Consider the following 15,833-nt stretch of genomic DNA (forward strand, 5'->3'; position numbering starts at 1 on the left):
CTTGTAAAATGTCTATTTCGAAAATCGCGGGATTCAAAAGTCTGCACCTCACTACCTTAAGTGATGGGTTTGATACTAGCACCTCGTACCCTGATGCTCTCTGTGTTGTCAATGTGCTCTTTGGTTTCTGTAGTATTGCAGAAAGGGCATGCTCCCTGTAAAGAGTGATGCTACATCATACGGAAGTCCCTGCTGATTTCTCCACTGCGAATGTGGCACCAGCCATTGCTTGCTCGCACTGGTAGTGTCCTCTCATCACTGGGTCAATTTTCCCACTGTAGTAGTACATGGGCTTGTGTCCCAAACTTTTGTCTTCTGTGTCAGTACTGCCTTCATCACTACTTTGTCGGTGTGTGAGAAAAGGAAACATTCCTTTTTGTAATCTGGGATCCCTAACACTAGAGCTGTGCATATGGCTTCTTTCAGCTCCTCAAATGCCTCAGTCGTCTCTGTTGTCTAGTTTATCAACTTGTGTCCCTTTTGTGCTTCCATCAGGGTACCCAGTGAGGGTCTTGTGTATGTGCTGTAGTAAAAAACCCATGCTTTACAGTAATTGCACAATCCCAAGAACTGCTGCATCTCTCTCACTGTTGTGTGTTTGGCTGTCTTGCGTATTGTCTCTGTCCTTTCTGGCATGATATGTCAGCCATTTTGGGAAATTGTCTGTCCAATGGATAGTACCGCTTTCTGACAGTACTGTAGTTTGGCTTTGTCCACCTTGGATCCCTTGTCAGCTATCACTGTCAGCATGTGCACTGAATCATTTCTACCCTGGTCTTCTGTCATGCTGCAAATCAAAATGTCATCTACATACTGCAGGACCGTGCTCTCCATCTATCCAATGCCCAGGTTCATCTGGAAGACCTTTTTATATGGATGGTGACTCACAGTACCCTTGAGGAAGTCTTGTATGTTTCCACTTCTGGTTTCTATACATAAAGGAATTCAAGTCCTGTGTTTCTGGGTGTAGTGGAACTGAGAAAAATGTTGTTTTGAAGTCTTTTTTGAAGTCTATGACCATGAAGCAAGCAGCTTCTGCCGATATGCTGCACAAAATTGTCACTGGATTTGGGACTAGAGGATACTCTGCTTCTACAATGTGATTTATAGGGTGTAAATCCTGTATAAAACGCCATGACCCACCTTTTGCTTTCTTAACACAGTGCACAGCCGTGTTGCATAGGGACTCTGATGGTACTAGAATGCCTTGTTCCGCTAGTTCTCTAATCGTCTCATAAATGCCCTCATCTGCCTCTTTTGATAGTGGATACTGTTTCACTCTGGGTAAAATTGCTCATGGCTCCAGCTTTATCTTCACCCCCTTGATTCCTTGTGGTCCATAGGATGCCCGGCACCTTGGCTAGATACTCCTCACAGAAGTGTGGTTGCTCTTCCAGCACCATTGCCATCCTCTCTATAATGTATCTTCAACCAGTAAGTCACACTCATTTTGAACACCATTTGGTGCTCTGATTTCTCATCCCTGAATAGTTCTTTGTCTGTCACTGTGGTTAGCCTGCACCCTTCTGCCACTGTGATCACTGCTCGTCACAATCATCATTTGTCGTCCATCCCATGTACTGCTATCCATTTGTACCTCACAACCACTGCCTCAATTTCTATTGGCACTATTGTCCCTTCTGCCTTATCCAATGGTATCTCAGGTCTGAACAGGTTCTCATTTAGAACACGCCACATCTTCCCTTCGATCCCTGGGAGCCATACAATTGCAATGTCATGCCCTTATTGGAACCTCTCCTCATCTACTGGCACCCCCTCTGTACCTTCCTTCCACAATAAGCTTGAATGATTTCTCTTACAATAAGCATGCGTATTCCTGGTGTCCAGCACACTATCCCCTTGTCTGTGAATAAGATTGTCATGTTCCGTCTGCTCATAATGTCTCGTCCCAATATGTTTACACTTGTCTGTCGAGAGTAATGTAAAGTGTTACCCAATAGAAGGGAGATGTCTGTAAAAGGAACCACTTCCCAAGCCCCAGAGAATCCTTGAGTATTCATGGCATGGCCTGTTAATCTAAATGCTGCCTCTCGAATGCAGGACCTAGTCGCCCCTATGTCGACAATAAAGGAAAACGTTTTGTCACCTATCGCCACCCCTATGCGAGGTTCCTAAGCAGGGTTGGGTGTGATCGACAGGATGGAACACATCAAGTCCATCTGTGGGCTGTCCTATTGAGGGTATAAGGACATCCCATTCCCTGTAACTGGGTTGTTCCCCACCATGGTGACCCCTCCCAGTTTTCAAATGGGGACTGTGGCAATAGAGTCCATGTGTGACACTATGCCGTTGTTTGGCTGCATGCTGTCCTTTATCTGTGGCACCTGCTGTGTGCTTCCTCGAATCTGTGGTGCTTGTTAATACTGTAGTATGCGTGCTTGCACCTGTGGTATCTGTGTACTAGGCTGGTGTGCCAGTTGGTACACACCCTGTGTCTGTCCTTGCTGTAGCTGTGCTTGGTCCTGTGTTTAATAGTCGTCCTGGTCACCTTGATATGTCTGCTGGTATTGCGCTCCCTAATTCTGCTGCATCCCTCTGTTCCTGCAAGCCGCATCTATCCACATGACCAGCACTGTGGTGTCTCTCTCCCTTACCCCTGGAAAACCCCTGCATAATCCCCTGAACCCTGCGCACCTGTGGCCCATATCCCCAAACCCCCCTGAAGACCCCCGTTCATTGTGATGCATCTATGGTCCATACCCGCATCCTCTCGATGGACCTCTCTTCCTCAAAGCCCCTGTTGCATGTTTCCCCCCTCGAATCCCCCCATGGGTGGTGGTGTGTACTGCTGCTGCTCTGTCTCCTGTGTGCTCGCACTGGTTAGTACCGCCCCTTCCATGGCGTACTTCGATAAGTTTTTCTGTACTAGTTTCACTTCCTCCAACTTCCTTTCGTCTACTTTTTTCTTTAGTTTCTCTTGCAATAGCCGACAGTTATGAATGATTGTAAGCTGTATATCTCGCCAAGATTTTACTTCGATGCCTATCAATTTCCTTAACTGCTTCGGAACCAGCTCTGGCAATCCCTGGCATAATATGTGGTAAAATACTGCTACTGTTTTCTCCCAAGGTTCTCGAGTTTCAAGGCACCAAAGCTCATGGATCGCCTGTATGAAGTATAAGGGGTCTTCGCCTATCTCCATTTTGCGAGACTTAATTGCTCCAATGTCTGACGTGTCCAAGTATTGTGTCCTGCCATACATCAGCTTTACAATTTGCAAACGGCAAACCATTGTGCGTCATGTTCTGGGTGGTCACTCCAGGAAACCACGCCCTTTTCCAAATGTCATCAGCAGCTTCATCAAGGATCGCTACCAACACCCCTTTCACTTACCCCACTGCTAACCTCTGCCTCGCTGTCATCCTTTTCATCTCATATATCCATTTCCCAGCACCCGTTGACAACAATGGTAACCTACACCTCATGTTTTCCATGTCAATATGCTTCCATGGTATATATTGAGGTCACCCTCCTCCCTTTTCTAACAGGGGCATCTAATAGAACCCTACCTCCTCATTCGCACTTCTAGTCAGACTGACCTGTCTGTCCGTGTTTCTTATGTTTGTGTACTCATCTATTAGTTCTGTTATGGGTATTCAGATGTCATTGTTCGGTTCTTCTGGGATTCTCTCCCTGGAACATACTATGTCTCCCCTTTCTTTGTCCTGGGAGGTCTCTAAACTTCCCTACGTATGGTACTAGGTCATCAAAGTTGCATAGCTCGTCCACTGACCGTGGTTTGCGCTCGTCCTTGCGACATTCTGTTCCCACTATCCCCGTTCCTCTATCCCATGTCACTTGTTTGTCCATGCCTGTCCCCGTTGATTAATGCTTACATTGTTCCTCTCTCTTGTCCCCACTGTTTCGTCCTTCATTGTCGGCACCCAAGCCCATGTTACCGCAAAAGTCATCTATAAAGCTCAGTTTTCTTGTGGTTATGTCCGTTTTGGGTTTCACTCACACAAGTCGTACCTGCTTCCTCCCACCAGACCTCTAGGCCTGTCCTGTTCAGTTCCGTGGCACTCCTGCCCTGTACTGTTGTGCTATCTGGCTATGCTTGTCTCCCCCCTGCTGTTTTGTGTCTCCCTGTTCCATTGTGTCTTTATTGCCCTTATTTCGCGATCATCTTCCTCTCTGCGTGCACGCTCTCACGCCAGTCTCTCCACCTTCAACTTTTTTGCTCCCTTTTCATCAACTTGCATTTTTCCTGCTCTACTGCCTCCTTCCGTTTCTCTATCTCCTCTAGCTCTCATGTCCTCCTGTCACGCTGTTCCTTCTCCTCTCTCTTCTTCTCTCTGTGCTCCCTTCCTATCTTCTCTTCTCTTTCTTTCTGCACCTGCTCCTTCTTTTACTACCTTCTCCTTTTCCTGTCCTCTCTCTCCAACCTCTCTTCTCTTTCTCTCAGTACCTGATCCTTCTCCTTTGTGCGAATTTCCTCCATTATCTCAGGCCACTCTGTGCCCAGTCTGTAGGTTTGTTGCCCCCCTCAAACCTTCCACTGCCTTAGTTGCTCCCTCTGTCTCCCAATCTGTCTTCCCTTCCAGCTTCAGGATGATCTGTCCCCCTAGCCACTTGTTTGTAGCTATTCACACTATGCCCTCCTTTGGCCCTCTCTCTCTCTCTCTCTCTCTCTCTCAGTGGTCGGCTGCCCTGTGCCTCTCGGCCCCTCTTCCCTAGTTATGGTGGCGGTTTGTATGTCGGACTTGAATACCCCTCTGCTGCTCTCAATTCTCGTAATGGGTACATCTCCAGCGCATCGTCTGTGTCATCGGAGACCACACTCAGAGGGACACGTGGGGGAATAGAGGGCGGGGCCATGGGCTTCTGCACCTTCTGCTGGCTCAGAATTCAATGAAGCCTCACTGTGTGAAAGCTTCTTGGAGCTTTCTCCAGAACTCATATATAGCCATGCGGCTTGATAGCTTCATCCCCTTGTACCCTGTATGCGTGTCAGTAGTGATTGTTGCACATCATTGGAGAAGCTCTGGCACGGCGTCCATGGTTTGATTAACTTCCCATTGGTGCCTTTAGACCATTTTATGCTACATTTGCATATATTATCCTTACAGGGTGTGAGCGGCTACACAGGAGCTGGTGGAGCGTGTCCCTCGCACTTCCCTTGAAAGATTGCTCTTATGTTTACCTAACCTCAAATTGAGAGTTTCAATAGTCCACTGTTAAGGAAGGAACACAATAAAAGCACAATGTTGTTAACTTACTATGAGCCTGTCTGGCTCCACAACCTGTCAAGAGTGCTCTGCGCACCGCTTCTTTTCAAAATCGCTGCCTCCTCAGGCACACCCACAATCTTGCACATGTGCCTTCCGCGCATCGCCACTGGTTCTCCTCATCTGCCAATACCAAGTTTTCCAATGCTAGCTCCTCACTGTCTCGTATTCTCCAAGTCCTATCTGCAAGCATGCGGGTGATGTCACCACTTACTAGACAAGGTAGCGTATAAAAGCCTAATACCGCACACAAACCGATACAACCCATTGCCCCAAAATACAAACAACCCCAACACAAACACCACAGCTGTATTCCTGCCTCCTAGCAGAGTATACCAATATTCTCTCGTGTTTGATCTGTACCTTCCACTTCGCCTAGCAATAAATATACCTCCTCTCGAGACTTAAACAGTCGGATCACCTTCCGCAATCTAGGTCAGCTCCCTTGCTAATCCTTACGAGGATACCGTCATCTATGACCCGAGCTAAAATGCCCAACCCACAGGAAACCACTATTTACATACTTCTGTCATCCGTGCTTTCGAGTCGATAGTCTAGGTTGTTCAAGAGAACTGTTTACCTCTAAACTCGAATGTGCCCCAACCACAAATAATGATGTCTACCTCCGCTCATGTCCCTACTACATTTAACAATGCCAAACAATACTTATACAATACTTGACAGTACTCAATTATACTCCACACTACTCAGTACCCTCCCTCACACCCACAGTTGCAATGTGACTGTGTCAATACTTACACTCTGTGGTCTGACGCTGCTCGGCTGCCGTGTCCCCCAAAGCTACCCCGTCCCCTCCCTGGACACCTCACGGATTTCGGGCAGGATATTTCCCAGGCTGGCTCTTGACAGCCTTTCTGCAGGGCACGCATTCCCCTCCTTCTCGAAAGATCTGAGGGGTCCTGCAGCCTCTCAGTTTCTGCAGCGGAGGAGTGTGCTTCGTGCAGGGCTGGCACAGTCAAGCATAAACTCTGCTACCAACTTGTTGGGAGGGACTCCCAGGTATGCCAGAGTACGGTTGGGGGTCCGCCTGACTTCGAGGTCCCAACACCCTTCCCAGAATGAACAACGGACTCATTCAACAGCAAGTACAAACTGGTTTATTGCAAATAAAACCAACAGGGATCAATACAAGAAAACAAGAATTCTCCGGTACATCTTAGCTTTCCATGGCGTACAGCCTGGTTTTGTGCGACTCTGGGGTCATCACTTGGGCCCTTCCCCAAAAAACCTATCAGCATGCAGGATTGGGTAATGAGAGTATTACTACCTATAGGGCACCCTATAGTTGCTATTCTATTGGTCCTCGCATGTCAGGTGGCTGGCCTGCCCTGTCCCCGTACATTGTTACAGAGTAGTGGATTTACCATTGGAACTTGCCCCTTGCCATCCACCCCTGGATTTCTAAACTGTGATTGGTTAGAGCTGCTCTCCCCGGCCCAGGACTCAATCAAGTTCTCAGCTCGCTGTGCACCTCTTCAAGGTGATGTGAATGATTATATGTCTGTATTGTAACTTGTGTGTACCACCTTTGCCTATGGGACTATGCCCCTCACTTTGCAACACTTGTTGCAATTCACCTCTGGTTTGCTGGGATTGGCTCCCCTTTCCCACCAAGGATGACTGATCATTGCCTCGTTTGCTGTACCATGTATTTAGAGGCCACAAATTTGAGCTCCTCAGCTCACATTTATGAGGATTTGTTCCGTTTTTCTGCAGCTGGTCCCCTTGTCGTCTGGAGATTGGAATGTGTCCACAAATATCTGACCTTGGCTGTGAGCCTGTCTTGCATGGCTTGCTTTCTGTGCAGCCTGAATCAGCTTCCCCTTGTCTCATGCTCTGTGGCTTGAGGCCTGCTGTAATTTTCCTAAACCTTATAATGCGGTTTCTACATCGTCCATGTTATGCTAAGTTCCCTATAGGTTAGTTGTACGTGGTTTAATCAGGCTCCATATATACTCCTGTATGTCCACATGATTATTGTTAGAAGCACCTGAAAGCTTGCGGCTCTACGTTACTGCATTTGGCTGATGGCAAAAACAATAAAAGCATATATACATGTATCCGTCCTCTAGCTATAGAACTGTGCACTTATGTTCTTCATGTATACAAGTCTGTGTTTTTTTGATGCAGTACAGGACTGCGAGTGTGCTTCATGTCTAACGCTGCTATGTCGTGATGTCACTAATAATGTCAGCACCATGGCTTCTTGGTGCTTAGTTGAGGCTGTCCATTGTCATGATGCCTACCTCCAAGGAGCCAGGTCCGACCCAGCAACCCCAAAGGCAGGCATCATTTCCCCCAGGGGAGTGCCAGCGGGCCCAAACTGGGGCCCTTTGGATGCAGTCCTGGCGCCTTAGGCGCCAGGCTCATGTTGGACCCCTGTCCTGGCGCCTTAGGCGCCAGGCTCATAAATCTAGACATGTGTTCAAGTGTTTTAATGTGCACTTACCTGATGCAGACCATGCTGCTACATCCAGGCCCTCTTGAGGCCTGAATGGAACTACTTTACCTGTGGGACTACTTTCCACCCGGGTGTGGTCGGGGAAGGATACATACCTGATCGGTGGAAGGATACACACTTGGAATTCCTTCCAAAGCTATTTAAACCACACCCGATCAGCAACTCACGCTTCGCGTTGTTTTGCTCCTCGCAGCTGGACGCTCACCGTGTCAGCTCCTGCATCTGGACCTCAGCCACGCCTGTCAGTAACCTGGGTCACCTGCAAAGGGAGACAAAAGACCTTACCTGCTAAATCAGCACCACGGAGACATGGAGACATCACACTGACGATCCTGAAAAGGAAGACATCATTTTTAAAAGCATTTCGCTACGATCGCTGCAGCGCTGCATTTCTCTCACCTATCCTGGACGCCTCCATCTTCAGCAGCGATCATCCGGATCCACAGCCACTTCCCAGAGCCTAGAGAGAAAAAGACAAGAATAAGGTGAGAGAAGGAAAGGAATAGGAAAAGCTCAGTTTCCTTCTAAGACTTACCTTTTGGGTCATTCCCATTTCATTTCGGGTCTTGCCGCTTCCAGGCATTTTCCGGACCCCGGCCCCTATGGGGAAAACAGACAAAGACATTGAATGAGCGAATGCAAAGACATTACCCGAGCGCTCATCCAGAACCTACCTGTCATTTACTGGAACTGCACGTTTCACTTCGGGTCGGTGCCATATCTCCGGCATTCCGAACCCCGGCCCCTAAGGGGAAAAAGACATAAGCATTAGCGTTTGCTGCAACACGACAATGAACATTATTTTTAAGCTTGGACTTTTGAACTTGCAGCAGAACTTTTACAACGCCTTACCTGAATAGTCAAGCCTACCTGAACTCCCATCAATCCTCAATCCAGTGAAGTAACTGGGTTTCAACGCGCCCCTGCATCAGAAGCAGGATGGAGAGCTCATCCTTCCTGACCCTAAGGTGAGACTTCACGGGGAATCGTGGAAGGGTATCATGGAGGGTTGGAAGAGAGTGGGAGGCTTGAGCATAACTCAGTCAGTAGGTAATACTCCCTTTTCACGCACAGGGGAATATTCCTGGGAGCCACAGAAGCCAGAGTAGAGGGGCCCTTCCTGTCCATCTTCAGAGTCCTGCGCTTCACCATTGAAGAAGCATCAGCACTCGAAGCCAGACCTGCGCCTCCGTGGGAATCAGGTGAGCGTTACATCCATATAGATTTCTCTGTCTATGATCTCCAGTTTTTCTCCTACACATGTGAACACTTGCATTGTCTTTGGTCTGTATGGCTGTCTTAGATTATGCCTTTTTGTGTAATTGTCAGTCATTGTTGCACCTCGAATCTGTCCAAAATAAGATGAATGGTGGTGAGCGTTTCTTGCTCTTCGTCCTGAGATGAACCTGGGGGTGAGGAGGGGGATCTTTGGGACCCTCTGTTCAACTCTTTCTTGCATCCAGAAAACAATACTTTTCAAATATTGGGTCGCCAACCCTTTTTTTTAACACTGTTCGTATCAGTATTAATTATTCCACTTCTTTTAGTTAGGTTCTCAACAATGTTCGTATTGGTATTAAATATTTCACTTCTTTAAGTAAGGCATTTAACAATGTTCGTATCAGTATCAATTATTTCAATTCCTTTCATTGGGCTCTCTTGTGCTGTGGACGGTATGCAGTATTTGCCCTGAAGCACCCTCGTAACCCATTTCCTCTCCCTGGGCTTACCAGTCTTCACTGGTGGCTTTGGCGTTCCTGGCATGCAACCGTCTTCCTTTCTTTTGGACAGCTGACTGGGAGTGCGTTATGTTAGCCGCTTGGTTCCCGCTATGCCTTCCTCTGCATTTGGCAGCTCCAGCTGCCCGCGACAAGGATGCAGTGAACTTATCTCAGCTTGGCGTCTCTGCACCCCGGTCTCGTCAGCTTTGGTACTGTGTTCTGCAGCATTCTCGCCTCCCGTATCCCAAACAGCATCAGAACAAGTTGGATGCAGCTGCAGTCTCCATCTCTCTCGCATTCTGTTCAGCTGTGTCAATTTTAAATGTCCCACTCTGGTTTGGCATTTTTCAATTACTAGACCGTGGGCTTGGCTTACTGCTTCTTGTCATCCTACTTACTCCATCCCTCTTCCTCGTCTCAGTATAGGAAAAGTGGGGGAAAGGTGTATAAAGTTGTTGACTATGAAAACTGGGAATTCCCTATCTACTATACAATAAGCCATATTCGAATGTTGTATATGAATATAGGTGTCACTAAGAATTACAGCTGAAGGATTATTGTGAACTAGTATTTTTCTGTCTCTCTGTAGTTTGTCCGTCCCTACATGGTCCTTATGCAGATAGCACCACCGGGGTCAGAGTCAGGTAGCTTCTGCCTTTCCCTGCTCACACAAAGGAAGCTTGCCTCCAGAGAACCATTGATGATTTTGCTAGATTTGTCAGACATGTTACACAACTGACCCATAAAGTATATTCTGATATTCTGCAAGAAAATGTGCAGTGTGTATTGTGTATATTGAGTTAAATGTGTGTCACGACCCTCGCCCAGAACCCCCTCTGGCAAACCCATTGGCCAGGTGGAGTCAGGACTCGGGCCTCTAGAGCCTGGCATCCTCTTCAAAAGCCCTCAGGAGGCCAGTCCTGGTGACTATGGCGCCAGGCTCATACACCATGAAAAACAATGTGCTTGGGAACTACTTTATTGTATTGTCGGCCAACATGGAGGCATTCACATTGCTTGGTTCCTAAGAACCAAGCTATGCGGTCTAGTGTTTTGGGTGTGCTAGCCTAGGTACTACTTTACCTGGACTATTTTGTTGGGGCTATTTAAACCACACCCGAGTAAGACAACACGCTTTGCGTTACTTTGCAGCTTGCAACATGACGCTCACCGTGTCCAGCTATTCCCTCGAACCTCGGAGAAGCAGAACCTACAAGGAGACAAAAGGAACATCATTAGCAGCAGCATCTTACCTGCAGTCTTCATCTTTAAACACTCGCAGCTATTGAGAACAGCTTCCTCGAATCTGCACGCCTCCCGGACAGAACAACCTGAAAGAGGAAGATAGAGGCAACATTAAAGAAAGCAGTAGAGACATTTACAAATTACGGACTGCTCAAAAGGCTTACCTGGCTGGTCACCTCTCGGCTGGCAGCACTCCGGACATTCCACTCGTGCTGAAGAACACTGCGACCTACAAGGAAGGAAAACACAGGTTAGCAAAGGCAACACTTTGCAGCGCTGTGCATAGCGCTTACTTACCGCATCATAGCGCTCTTAATGCGCCATCATTTACCAGCAGGGCTCAACCAAGCTAGTTCGCCGTGCTGAAGCTCCGCATACCTAAGGGAGAAAAAAGAGACATTTTAAACAAAGAAAGGCATGCAGGATAGCAACAAAACTAAAGAACAGCAATAAGACCTACCTGAATAATATCAAACGGGCTGCCGTCAGTGAAGTAACTGGACCCCACTCGCCCATGAAAGACAACGCGCCCCTGCAAAGAAGGCAGGACAGAGAGCACGTCTAATTCTACCACAAGGCAGAACCTTCCCCACACACCACATCAGGGCAAAGCTGAGAAGCATACCAGCGAGTAACCCGGCTGGGTGGTATCCCTGCGGATACCAGGTGAGCATAACAATGTGTCTATAAGGCATACATGTTTAAGATCTTACTAAGTAACAAATTCAATAAGATCATTGTTTCCTGCATGCGTGCCACATAAAATGGTCGGTGCAGCAGGAATCGTGTAAATTTGGTGTGTGTTTATTTAGAGCTCAGTTAAAAAAAGTTGAAGCTCCAGAGCTCAGCTTTTTGTTAAAATGACCCACATTAGTCAATAACTAATCCATTAGCTGAGCAGAACAGACATATCTGTGGGTGTTCAGAGCATATGGTCTGAAGAAATAAAAATTAAACCCACTTCATTCCTCAAGCCTAATTTTCATAAAATGTCACAGTTTATTAGGGAAGCAGGAACAGAAGTCCTAAGTCTACTTCTTTACTAATATACTGCTTGAAAGGACCGGACCCCCCCACATAAATGCTAAAACTTTGACCTGTTGTCTAAGAGCAATATACCATTATCTATGATATGTATGCTTCATGGCATCGGGTTTCAGAATATTTGTTCAACACATTATTGTGTTGATCATTAACTACAATAAAGATATAATGCACAGCTTTGAAAACAAACTAAATGAATTCATTTAACAGGTATCAAATAATGCATTTGTATTAATGGCTATAACCTTTGAATCCTTTGCTTAATTTAAAAACAGAAAATGGATCTAAATTCAGCATAGTCCTCTGCATGATCTTCTTATACACATGATATATTAATGTGTGGACATTATTAATACATTTACATATTTTAATACATCTGTCTCATATTACCAACTACTGGAATATGAACGAATCCCACAAATTTAGAATTGTATTGCGATTCTGAAAAGATAGAGGTTTCAATAATGGTGTAGGGCTCTTTAAGACATTCTAAGAGAGAGATATATTTCAGTTCAATTTGATCATACTTTTTAGAGGGGAAGAGAGAAAGATATCCCCTCGCTATGTGGTCAAATACATAGTTCAAATCAAAGTAAAGGTGGTGATTGTTGGGAGTCTGACTCTGTAGAAAATGTATCATAGGCCCCATCCAAACAGAAATAGCTTTGTCTAATAATTAAGGCCAAAAGCACAATAGGTTGGGAAAGTTTGTCTGACAAGAGAAGTGCTGGTTGGGCTTTACATTATAACTGATAGAAATCTTCTTTAAGAAGGCATTTTCCAGAAGGAGAACAATTCAGAAGCCTTTCCAGCGACAGAAGCAGATTGTCTGAGAGTTTTCCCGGATGCAGGGGAAAGACCTGGAGCAGAGTTTATTTGGTGGAGCTGTCTGGAGGAGTAGATATTTCTACCTGGCTTGGGCCAAAACAAAAGTGAGTACAACAACACTTTTGCAATTAGTTATTTGTCCCAATAATTCGTTAAACCCCTGATAGCAATTGAAGGTCTTTTGAGGTCATGCTTTTAAAGCTATGCCACAAAACGGTCCTGGTGCCTGTAAGGGACACTTTGTTGAAGGGTGCTAAAATAAAACGCCTATGAATTTATGACTGTGCAGGGTATATTATTCTATGGCAGGAACCAAAGGTTAATTAATACCAGCGTTTTTATAGGGGATCAATTTATACCTGGCTGTGTGATATTGTGTACCCTCTGTTGTTGTATCCAGTGGGTGCAAGAATATGTTGACAGACCCACTGACCCCAAAGGCTAGAGACCACCACCCCGGTTGAAGCTTGAGGTGCCTGCAAGTACCCAGGGCCCCTATTCAGCAATAGAGGCTGCAGGGTGATGAAAAAACCTCTTGGAAAAGAAACAAGGGGTGAAGACCAGAAGGCTAGGACGCCGGCTGAGCTAAGAGGATTCTGACATGAGAGACTTTGCTAGACAATTAGGTGTCAGTGTGCACCCTGGACCTCTGTCAGCAGGCTGCAGGGTAATGGGAGAGCCTTTTGGTGCAGGCTCAGGGTAAAGTAAAGTAAGAAAAGTGCCAGGGGCATCCTGTTCAGGAAGAGATGCTGTCAGGGTGCTAGCAGGAGAGTGTGTGCTGTCCATCTTGGCTGAGAGACCCACGGGTTGCTGGACTAGAGTGGTCACCTGAAGGGTGTGTTGAGCCAACATGCAGTAGCACTGTGGATTGCAGAAGGACGGATGTCTGTGCTGCACGGGTTATAGGCTAGCGAAGCAAAGTTAAGTGGGTAGCGCAGGGTAACTGAACTACTTATTGAAGAAGTAGAGTGTTGTTGAAGGAAGGGTACGGCTGCAAATAAACTGTGTCCATGCAAGGGGACAAGCAGTAGATTCATCCAGGGGACTAGCCTATCAGTGAATTAACGAGGTCCCATGGAGCCGTGTGCTCTCTGGTTCAGAGCTGACTGATGACGTGTGTCATTGCCACACAGTGTATCCTGGGTCCTGAAATGCCGGTCGCAGGAGCGTCCAGGTCTTCATTTATAAGGTTGCACCACGAAGCACTGCAAGCAACAATGTCGGATATGGTACATAAAAGGACCTACCTACGCGTACTTTACGTGTCAGCGCCACATCATGTCTGGGCCTGTGCAGTGCAGGAAGGAGCCTGGAGGAAGGACAAACTAAACAAGGAGTTGTGGATAAGTACTGTCCAGTTTAAGTAACTGCAGTATTTGCTCACTCATGCAGTTAAATGGAGAGCATATGCGGTGTGTAAGGTATGGAGGGAGCAGGTTTGTAAATGTGCACGTTGTTCAAGGAATTACAAAATGTCAAGTTTGTTCTTATTCCTGCTTGCAAATAACGTTTTGGAGGACATGCAGGTTACAGTCGACACATGTGGCGTGAACTTATGGGACATAATCACAAATGTCTATACGTGAATGTGAAATTTTGGATTTGAGCAAGTATGGGAATGGATGAGGCCCTTATCTTAGACTTGACATTTTTTAGACTTTGCAGACTTAAATCTGCTCAGTGCAACATGGACATTTAGGGCAGTTTACAATTAAGAGGAAATGTCATACATGTTTCCTTACATTACTGCAGTGGGTGTCAAACAGGGTTATGTGAATGGTCATGTTAGAGTTCACATTTTGAGGAATTTCAGGTTTAGTGCTGCAACTAGCAGCGTGGACTCTAAGCACTGTTGCACAGTCATGTAATTGCTTATTTGTTTGGAATTGCAAAGTGAACAATGTTGTGGATGTGTGAATTCACTTAAGGACATATCACACTAAATTAGCAAATATCTTTACCGTTGCACATATTTTGCTGCAGTGTATGGGGGAATGGTATTGTCACTGATAACATCTTATTATTTGCAGTTTAATGGAGCTTTAAGTGGGTGTTGCACAAGTATTGTGCAACATGATCAAAGTGATGTGCAGTGTGTGAGCTATGGATATCACTTTACATTTTCAGTTTTAACAGATAGGATTATTGAGCCTTACGTGTATTTTGCTCATATAATGACAAAGTCATCAAAGTGATGTGTGGTCTGGAAGAATTATACATGTCACTTTATGTGTTTAAGTTTTATGTTATGACACAAATCCAGAACTTGTATTGAGTGGATGATCAGTGTTAATTGCAGCATGCAACTTTTATTTAGTGCAGGTTGCAACAGTATAATAATGAATATGCTTGTGAGTGCGTGGTAGTGTTGTGATCAACATTTTGCCAAATGTTGAAATGTATATTCATGTCCATTTGTTGCGTAGATGTGCTAGTGGTTTGGCACGGTAGTTTACATGTGCCTTGTGTGTGAGAACACCTCTTTGACTACTGTGAGTATATAGTGGCGTACTGATTTTGAGGTATCTGTAAGTAACGCAGCATTTCTGAGAGTATTATGAGGCTTCGTTCTGAAAGAAATATTTTATAATTTTCCTTAGTTTTACTCCACCATCAGGATGTTTGTGTGTTAGGCCCGATGATGCAGGAACTTATCGCTGGTAGGGAGGAATTTCTGTTCTGACGGTTGTGTGTAGGTAAATGTGTTTTCCAATTTAGGAAGACACAGCATATAGAAGGCAACTGCTGAGATGCCATACATGGAGTTAAATTGGTTTGACCAACTTGTATATACAGTGATCCCATGTAGTGATTACTTGAATGTCTGTATTGATTTGGCTTCTTCTACCGGGGATGTCTATTGATTGATCCTATCTGACTGGCAGCAGGTTTGGATTTGTTCTGTAGTTTGAATTACTGCAACTGGAGTAGTTGGTGGTGATCCCCATGTGGTGTCTCCCATCTTTCCTGTGTGTTTTCTTTGTGTGAGTCCCCCCCCAAATGTTGGTGGACAAAGGGGGGGGGTGTTGTGCCTTATAGTGTGCTAGAGGTGTGAATGTTCTATCTTTTGTGTTTGGAGATCCTATGACTCACAGGTCTGACAGTGGTCCAGTTAGGATTTTGTCTGGTTTGCCAGATGTTGATAGTGCTCAGACTTGAGATCGAGCAGTGGAAGGCCACAATGGGAGGTGTGTAAGCCATAAGGGCTGCGAATGAGGAGATATCATTACTTTGAGGGATGCGTTTGTACTCAGATGTGGCAGA

The sequence above is a fragment of the Ambystoma mexicanum genome, chromosome 1p (assembly GCF_040938575.1).
Source record: "Ambystoma mexicanum isolate Mex_15411 chromosome 1p, UKY_AmexF1_1, whole genome shotgun sequence".
NCBI lineage: Eukaryota > Metazoa > Chordata > Amphibia > Caudata > Ambystomatidae > Ambystoma > Ambystoma mexicanum.